General features: G+C 41.3%; 1 long non-coding RNA gene across 1 annotated transcript; it reads right to left on the reverse strand.

The window, feature by feature from the left end:
• Positions 1 to 500: 500 nt before the first annotated feature.
• LOC143437336 (uncharacterized) lies at positions 501 to 2,099 on the reverse strand. The gene is made up of 3 exons (XR_013106856.1): positions 1,976 to 2,099; positions 1,722 to 1,782; positions 501 to 578 (listed from the first exon to the last, which is right to left on the reverse strand). It is a non-coding gene; the product is annotated as an uncharacterized LOC143437336 (long non-coding RNA).
• Positions 2,100 to 9,128: the final 7,029 nt, after the last annotated feature.

Below are 9,128 nucleotides of genomic sequence, written 5' to 3' on the forward strand. Positions count from 1 at the left end.
CGGGCAGTACGGGCTGCAACAGTTTGGCGTCCAGTAAGTGCAACAGTTTGGTGCCCAAGCGTGGGGGGTTCGCGACAACTATCTTGTTTGGAAAAGGCTTTATCACATTGATGACATTTGTAGGTTTCTCTCCTGTATGAATTCTTTTATGAATTTGGAGACTAATATGTTGGGAAAAGGCTTTACCACAGTCATTACATTTGTAGGGTTTCTCTCCAGTATGAATCCTTTCATTCATGTGAAGATCCGAGGGATGTAAGAAGGCTTCATCACATTCATTATATTTGAAGGGTTTCTCTCCACTATGAATACTTTTATGACGTTTAACATGACTGTGTTTTGCAAATCCTTTACCACGTTGATTACATTCATAGGGTTTCTGTCCAATTTCTGTGCTTTTACTTATCTGGCTACTTGTGTAAGGTGCAAAGGCTTTGACACACTGAATAACTTCATAAGGTGTCTTTTCTATATGAAAACTTTCATGTCTCTGAGCATGACTGGGAGCATGTAAAGAGAAGGCTTTACCACATTGTGTACATTCAGAGGGTTTCTCTGTACTCTGACTTCTTTCATGCCTGAGAAGAAAATTGGCACACGTGAAAGCTTTACCACAGTGATAAATACTTTTGTCTGTAAGAATTCATGGTACTATTTGTCTAAATATAAAGAGGAATCAGACCTTAAGATTTTATCACTTTGTTTACATTCATGCCGTTCCCTTCATTATGGGTTGGTTTTCATTTTGAAAGATACCTGAGATTCTATGAGCATTCATTATATGGCTCAGCCTTATATATTCTTTTTGAATCAAAGGTTTTTCTCACACTTGATAAAAAGTGGAAGAATTCAGAGCTTTAACACACTAACTATATTTGAACTGTCACTATACTGTGCATCATATTATATTTGCAAAATGAATCAGGAGAAATAGTAGCATTTCTATATTCCTAATACTCAAGAGAATTTTCTACAGAATGAGGTTGCCGTATTGCCAATGAAATTGGAAAAGCAATTAATTGTAAACTTGTATCATGTTCAAAAAGCCTACACTAACTACCATCCACTATAGATAGATCATTTACTTTTTATCAGAGAGATACATATAAATATATATACATAGACTTTATTTCCTTAAATATCCCTTTTATATACAGTTTGTATCTGATACATTATATACTTAAGAAAGGAAGACAAACAAAAAAAGTTTGAACACTGCATTCACAAGGTTTGATTTTTTTGTTCCTCACAGACATGTGGTATAGGGATCACGGTTACTGCACAACATCCTTGATACGTCCAAGAAGCTGCCATCTCTAGAAACTTATTATGTCTCTATTAATAAGTGAGTAACATTAGCTTTACTATAGACTAGTTCCTTCTTAGAAGCTTTTGGACATATATTTATCAACTATTCAATGTGTGTAGCTTTTACAAAATGAGCAGAAACAGACTGCTAGTTGTACAGTGTTGCTCTGATAGGGCTATGTTTCAAATGGAGATATACACTAAGGCATTGTTTCCATGCCCTCTTTCTTAAAGGAATGCCTTGCAAAAACAAACCAGATACAGGGCACTGAGGACATGGATTTGTTACAATGTAACCATCATCAATACACTTAAAGCTGTGCTCATTTACACTGTTGCTTTCCCTTAAAATTTCAGCACATTTTAAAATTTCTTCAAAGGCATATTTGTAGGAGCTTCCACGTAAAAATTACCTTCTGAGTCTTCTAGATCTTTGACAATGTTCATCAAAATTTTGGTCCTCCCAATTAATTCCTAAAACAGAGTAACAGAACATGTATGTATGCACATTGTGTAACCTGTAAGTTACTATCTTCGGTGAACCAGTGAGTCATGCGTGACTTCTAAACCAAATCCTGCAGCCATGTCAACTGCATTACAGAAGTGCATCAAAGGAAAGAAACTGTTTTCTCCAATTTTAATCAGGAAAGGGAATTCACAGTCTTACCTATAGCACTGAGGTTGCTGTAGGTCTCCAGCATGACATCTTTGTAGAGCTTCTTCTGGGAAGGATCCAGCAAAGCCCACTCTTCCTGAGTGAAGTTCACATGCACGTCCTCGTAAGTCACTGCACTCTAGAATATCCCATACACATGTACAGAAGAAAGCACAACAGAGACAACACTGGGCATGTATCCTTCATAGACAATGTATTCCTATAATTCTGGGGCCTGCCCCTCTTATTTCCTGACACTGAAGTTCTACTGTAGCTACCAAGTCATATTACAAGAAAACTTAATAATGAGGTTCACCCCTGTCATTTCTCAGCCCTTTGAATAGGATCCAGCCTTTCTCGAGAAACGTCAATTCCAGATACAAAGAACAGATAAGGTCTACAAGATCAATAGTGCTTACTTACCACATTTCAAAGAAATTTTATCAACATTAACAATTACTGACTATAAAAATCAGTAACCAAGCTGGGTCTATTGGCTTAGGCCTTTAACAGTACAGTCAGAATACAGAGGCAGGAAGTATCACACTGAGTCGGACACCAGTGTGATGTATACAATGGGTTCTAGGACAGACAAAGGTGTATAGTAATACCCTGTATCTCCTGGCAGAATTAACTAACCAAACTGGAAACATAGAAAGAACACACAGGGTTTTCCTTAAGTTCTACCTTTTTGTAAAGATGTTATTTATTAATTTATATATATATATATATATATATATATATATATATATATATATATATGATGAGTATACTGTAGCTTTCTTCACACATACCAGAAGAGGGTATCAGATCCCATTACAGACGGTTGTGAGCCACCATGTAGTTGCTGGGAATTGAACTCAGGACCTTTGGAAGAGCAGTCACTGCTATTACCTGCTGAACTATCTCTCCAGCACTTTACTTAAATCCTTAAGAGAGTGATACAAACAATCCAGTTGTATATTCATCTTCCAAAAACTTGAGGTACACTGACTGGTTCAAACTATAACATTAATAAGACGTGACCAAAGGGAATATCTGTTTAAACAGTTACAATTGGACATAAAAAGTCTTGCCACTGTTAACGTTGACGAGATTGTAAACAACACAGGGCAGGAGATAGACCTCAGCAGCAAAGTGCAGGGCATGGCTCTGATGCTGTATTGGGAAACGGCCTGTAAACTCTGAAGGTCCCTGTCTCTAATTGTTTCTTGATTGATCAATACAGCTGCGAGCAGCCAATGGATGACTGGAAGAGGTGGGACTTCCAGATTCCCTAACATGGGACAAACTAAAGAGGGATCTAATCAAACAATATTGTCTACTGAGAACAGGGTGATCTCGTCAACATTGTTGACCCTGCCTACAATGGTTTTTGACTGATATCATCAGCCCCCTGTGGTAGGAACTGTTGGAATCTCAGGATGAGAGACATCCTCTCTCCAAAGAACATAGGCCCAGACCATTACCAGCTCTCCCAAGCACATGCCTGCTTTCAAAGAGATCGGTTTTTTATTTTTGATAAATACCTCAAGGCCTTGGGGAAAGGGCCCAGGTCCTAGACCTCAGGCCGTAACAGGCTCGGCCAAGCATGTGGCTGAGTTTGAGATGGAGCTATGTCATTCTCTGTCCTTGAAGGCCTCAGGGAAAGCCTTGCTTTGGCAGGGCAGTCCTCACCACAACAGTGTTTCTCCTTTTCAAATGGTTTCACTGGCTGTGTTGCCCATGTGGCAGAACTTTGTTTTTCTGAAGAAGAAAAACGAGCCTGTATGACACAGCAGGCCTTGGTGTTGCTTGTGACCCGGCAAGGTTGTCTCTACAGTTATGTTTTGGACCTACATGTCCTGACGATCCCAGTGAACAAACAGTGTATCCTAGCATCCTGATCTCCTGGAACCTCCCTTACCATGCTACTACCTGTGGGTGTTTTAGAGACAGTCCCTCCCTCAGCTGAAATCTACTCGCTGTGACTCACTATCTCCCAAACCTTGAAAAATCCTTTACATCATAGATTGTACCCTTTTCATCACAGCTTAAATTTGGAGTGATACCCAGTGCGTGAGATGACATTTACAACCACCATAAAACTAAGTCTAAATAGATCTTAAATGGCCAGGGCACAATGTCTATCTAGAAGATACCAGACAAACGAGGCCTTTAAAATATGTAATAAAATATAAGTATAAAATATAAAATAAATAAAGTGTAAATATAAAATATAAGTTAAATAAGATGTAAATGTAAAACATAAAATAAAATGTAAATATAAAATGTAATCTAAGTGTAAATAATAAGCGTGAAATCCGACCTTCATGATGTTTCTACACGCGAGCCCTTGCTCCAAGCGGTTTGTGCAGATGCAGCTCATGATGTAATGAAGTTATTCAGATGCCACCGCTGAGTACATCTAGTGGGTAAGACCACATGGAACCTCACAGGTGCCTGCTAGTTCCCAACTCCCCCAGGGGAGGGCGAACCACCCGGACTCCAGCTTCTCAGACCACCTCTCCTTCAGGTTAGGGGCAGTTTTCACATGCTCACCATATTGCGATGTAGTAGCTCAGCCCGTCGGACTCCACTAAGGCATCCAGCAGCAGAGGTGAAACCACATCACAGATACCACTGAAGGCTGCAGCTCAGCAATGCAGCTCAACCTGAAGCACAGGAAAAAGGAAGAAGTACCCTCCTCTTCCGAGCACATCACCTCCTTGGAGGTCCTGATTGGCCAGTGAATCTTGACTGACATGATTATTTCCTTAGGGTTAGACGGTGCTGAACCTGAAGCACGACCAAAGCACCTAGAAGAACCCTCCTCTTTTTCTGATTGGAAATTGTTCTTGGAGGCCCTGATTGGCCTGGGAATCTTGAGTGACATGTGCACCCAGCTCGCTCAGGATTAGAGTGTCCTGAAGGCACAAGTAAAGGACTTTGTGGTCAAGGTTCTAATGCAGAACCTGACCCTTTTCAGATCTGCAAGATTGTTGTTTCAGTATCACGTGTCCCTGTCCTCCAATAACCTTTCTGTCTTTCAGCTCTCTGCAGAAATTTCTCACTACTCCCTCTCCTGGTCCTCCTGCTGTTGCTCATTTTCCTCTTCTTCCTCCTCTTACTCCCCCCTCCTTCTCCTCTTTTTTCTCCTCCTCTTCTTCATCCTCCTCCTCTTCCTCCTCCTGCTCCTCCTCTTCTTGCTTCAATCAAGGCAGATTCCTTGCACAGTCCATTATTCACCTTGGAGCAGAGTAAACTATACGTCTCACAAGCATAAGGACTCCCAGGATATTATCAACAATTAAAGAGAAATTTTAGGACACAGGAGAGGATATCTGTTTTTCTGATTTTTTTACACTGATGTCAGGAAAACCAGAATTAATATTCACCTACTAGGTATTGTAATGATCTGAAAATCACTGAAGGAGGATCCTAGATTCAGATAGTGTGCAAAAACGAAAAGCCCTTATTCTGCAGAAACAGCTAGCACATGGGTCTCAACCATTCTTTGAAATGGCGATCTCAGAGAGGAGCACGCAGACCTTATTGGAAACAGGTGGAACTCTCTAGAAGAATTAGGTAATCTAAAACTTCATTGGTGGGTGCTAGGGGATCACAGGTTGTCAGGGGTCTGAATTCCTAAGTCATGAATGTTTAACTATATGATGAAATAGGGCTGCCCAGCCTGGATGGCTGACTCTGAGATATTTCCCCATTTTTCTAGTTGTCCCTAAGCTATTCACTGGGGGGTGGGGGGGTATTAATGATCTTTTTCGGGATTTTATGGTCTGTTGCTAGAGCTGGTGTCTTATGACTTGGTTCCTGGGGCTCATGGTTTACTCCTTAAAATAGTGCCTTATGGCTCAACAGGCTTGGAACTCCAAATGGAGACATATGAAATTTATCTTGATCTTTTCATATGATTCTTCAGACAACCCCGGGAGAAAAGCTGGAAATGGATGGACACTCCGCATACTATTGCTTGTTGTCTACCTCACAGCTCCCTCCTGCTACCTCAATGGAGAATCCTGGAACAATCCCACAAGGGACCTCCTACTCTTGCTATTGATAGTTAGCTCTTCCTAGACTCCATCACTATCTAGGGTCACCCAGCTGGGCCTCAGGACAGCAGCAGCATCCCTACTGCATGAGAAGAGATCAAGTGAGTCAGGCAGCACAGGCCTACCCAGCTCTACACTTCCACAATAGGGGCAGACAGGGTCCTAGTCTGGGAACTTTGTAGTTATGAAGAAATTTTTTCAGTCTCCCAGAGCTCGTCTGCTTCATCAATCAAGGAACAGGGTAAATCATGTGTACATTCTATTCTACACTTTCAGTCCATTTCAGCCATCAGTGTGGCTCATCACAGCTGGGACAACCTGCAGCTAAACATAGCTCACATTCAAACAGTAACCAGTGTTCAAGTAAAAACAGCTCTTCAATGAAAAACATTGAGATGTCTATGGAGGGATTTGGAGGCAGAAGACAGATGGTGGAAATGTGATAAATATAATGGAAAATATTGTTTTAAAAGTAGAAATGGGCTTGATGATTCTCTGCTCCACATAGGAAGGATCTGTATTATAGCACAACAAGTATTATTTAAGCCTATACTCTCAGGAGAATCATCTTAAAATCTCAAAGACCAAAACAAAATGAAACAAAACAAAAAATGTCCTGTTAAGCAGCAGGTCTAGTAAAACTACAGTAATTTGGTGAGTTCATTTTTTAAAAGATTTCTTTATTTTATGTGGATACACTGTAGCTGTCTTCAGACACACCAGAAGAGGGCATCAGATCCCATTACAGATGGTTGTGAGCCACCATGTGGTTGCTGAGATTTGAACTCAGGGCCTCTGGAAGAGCAGACAGAGCTCTTTACTGCTGAGTCATATCTCCATTAAAGGTGAATTAAAAGTTCACTTTTTAATCCAGATTACTGATTTTCTGTTGTTGGACCCAAAGATGGGCTTCCCAAGCCACGTATCAATCATCTAACATTGAGTACCTCACTGTTCATTGCTAATATTAAGTACGGTCGAAGCAGGGAATTTATAAACTTCTTTGGCTCTGTCCTTTTCTTCACTGTAACTACACACAGTTCCAAGCTGGTCACAGAATTCAACTCTTTTACAAGTACAGCTTCATTTGAGAGTCCAGACAAAAAGCAGAAGTTACAGAAGTTACAGGACACACACTCACTGGTCTATTTTTCCATTCAATGAAGTTTCAAAGTCAAGCCTGCCGAGTTGAAGACTTCCCCGCATGTGCCAGCAGAGACAGGATTGGACATTTAAGTTAATTCTAAATTACTGAGTATGATCCAGCCTGTGGTACAAGAGCTATTGCTCTAAAAAGAAACAATCAGCAGCACTTTTGAAAAATGAAAAGAAAATTCGAATGACTGGGAAGTATTGGAGAATGAAAATAATGATGAGACAATAGCACAGAGGCATTTAAAGGATATCAAATTTAAAAACTGAAATCAGTTATTGACTATTTCAAATGATAATCATTATTGAATCGTCCCCACATATCTGCACCAATTTTCAAAAACATCAGGCACAGAGTATGCTGTTAAGAAGATATGGTTTTACCTCACCCCTATGAGCAATGTTAGCTGCTGAGGTATATAACGTATCACATGCCTCTAACATCAATGTCCTCTTTTTAACCCTCTGGGCTGAAGTAAATTTGCAAGTGCATTGGAAACGTGTGCAATATTGCCAACTAGTTGGAAATTTAATATTCATTGGATCCAAGCTAATCATCCCAATCTGTATGACTACCAGTTTAAGCTGCTTTCATTCACATGACATGAATTAATGCATGCTGGGAAATAGCAGAATCACTCACCATGGCACCACCTGGCACTTCATCATGATGGTGATGGGAACCGTTGTTTGCTTGTCCCATTTCCTTCCATGAATTACACAAGAATCTGGTCCCCAACTCTGGTCTGAAGGTAGAAGCCATGCTCCACGTGCAAATCCTTTCCCTCTTACTGCAATGGAAAGTTGACTACATGGCTACAACAAGTAATTTTAAAACTGAGTGGTGGTGCAGGCAGCTACTTTAAGAATTTAGCTAGGTTAATCAAGAAGACAATATGTTATAACCCTCAGGAGTAACCAGTGGAATCAAGGACAGCTGAGTGTAAGTGGGAGAGCTTTTATCAATAACATCTTTCTAGGCTGGATGTACAGCCGCTCTAGCATTAATATGTGTTTGATAAGGAAATCACTGCACAAAACTAAGTCATTATTTTAAAATATATCTTTCAAAAGAGTATGGATTCAGCCCAAAGAAAAACCAACCAAATATGAAGCCCGGGAAGGAAGATCAAAACGTGGATGCTCAGTGCTTTGTAGAAGGGTGAACAAAATACTCACAGGAGGACATATGGAATCAAGTGTGGAGCAGAGACTGAGGAGAGGCCATCCAGAGACTGCCCCACCTGGGGATCCATCCATATACAGCCACCAGACCTGGATGCTACTGTGGATGCTCAGAAGTGCTTGGTCTTGGAAGCCTGATTTGTCTGTCTCCTGAGAGGTTTGGCCAGAGCCAGAACAATACAGAGGCAGATGCTCGCAGACAACCATTGGACTGAGCACGGGGTCCTGGATGGAACAGCTGGAGAAGAGACTGAAGGAGATGAGGAGTTTTGTAACCCCTTGAGGGAGCAACAGTGTCAACTGGCCAGACTCCCCGGATCTCCCAGGGACTGAACCTCCAACCAAAGCAAACACATGGAGGGACCCGTGGCTGCAGCTGCATATGTGACAGAGGATGGCCTTGTCGGACATCAGTGGGAGGACAGGCCCTTGGGCCAGAGGGTCTTTGATGCCCCAGTGTAGAGGAAGGACAGGGAGGGAAGACAGGAGTGGGTGGGGGTGTGGGGGAGCACCCTCATACAGATAGGGAGAGGGGGAATTCCAAAGAGGAGACCTGAAAAGGCTGAAACATTTGAAATGTAAATTAAGAGATTTACAGCACAAATTTGCATTTTAATCATGAAATCTGATCTCAGATATAGAGTTAAAAGACTTATCGATGCACAATCCTCACATGTGCAACAGACACAGAGCACATGGAGAAGATATACACACTGCTCTTACCTGAGCAGCTCCGCCGAGCTCCTCTAACCTCAAAGTAAAGCAGCTTCTCCTCCTGA

Source organism: Arvicanthis niloticus, chromosome Y (assembly GCF_011762505.2).
Source record: "Arvicanthis niloticus isolate mArvNil1 chromosome Y, mArvNil1.pat.X, whole genome shotgun sequence".
NCBI lineage: Eukaryota > Metazoa > Chordata > Mammalia > Rodentia > Muridae > Arvicanthis > Arvicanthis niloticus.